Below are 1,094 nucleotides of genomic sequence, written 5' to 3' on the forward strand. Positions count from 1 at the left end.
GTCATGATCTCTCACTCGATCACCCTCTAGTTCCCAACCTGACAATATTTTCATCTACCTTATAAAAATATACAATTTTATTATTAGATCTAGATTTAGATATATATCTAGATCTACCCGTATTTTTTTTTTTTTTTAATGTGAAGGAATGAAAAATTGTGAGCGTAGGGTAAGTGTTATATTATAGGCATGTATAAATGTGTATAAATGTGTGCGTGAGTATTGGTTATGTGTTTACTTTCCTGTTTTGTGCAGTCGTTCATAATAATTTGTGCGCGAAAACTGTGCAGTTGGGGTGGACAGGGGAGCTAATCATATTTAATTAAACCAACGAATAGATGTTGTTAGATCTATGCAGTTGGCAACAGGGTTCGCTTTACAACTGGGTAGGCCTACGTTTCATTATTTCCTTGCTTCAGTCTGGTTTGATTTACCTTCTCCTTCCCAGATCGTAAATACACGTAGTGGCAAACAAACAAACAAACAAACCCGCTGTAGGCCCTCCGTTATGCAGCAACTATATTGAGAACCTTATTAATTTTTTACGTCATTTGTTTAAAATCCAGCAATTATAGAATTTCTCAATTGTTGACTTTGGGAATGCTGTCCACAGTGACTGTTAACCGGATACATTATTGTTTCAAAAGACATTTAGCTGAAGTGGCATGTATTAAGAGCAAAACAAACAACAAACCAATACGGCAAGATTTCTCACCCACCCACTCATCTATTTGAAAACAAGAACTTTAGCCTACTAGTTTATCCTCTCCGCTTATAAATGTTAGATATAAACACGAGACTGAAGGTCAATTATAACATTAAGTTTAAATAGACCAAAAACAGATGTAGTGACAGTATTTTTAGCTTATTTGCTTACACTCCTTATAAGTAGGAAGTGTCTCTGAGTGTCTTAGTCTGAGTAAGCAGTCTCCTTCACCCCGTCAGCCCAAATGAAAGAGAAAAACAAATCAGCAAAGGAACAAAAATACGTAATAAACGAAAATAAAAAAACTAATCTGCAAACAACACTAACAATTACAAAATAGCTCAAAATTCCGCTCTGTGTTTATGTGTACATGTTCTTAACAACCGCT

Source organism: Aplysia californica, unplaced genomic scaffold, assembly GCF_000002075.1.
Source record: "Aplysia californica isolate F4 #8 unplaced genomic scaffold, AplCal3.0 scaffold00130, whole genome shotgun sequence".
NCBI lineage: Eukaryota > Metazoa > Mollusca > Gastropoda > Aplysiida > Aplysiidae > Aplysia > Aplysia californica.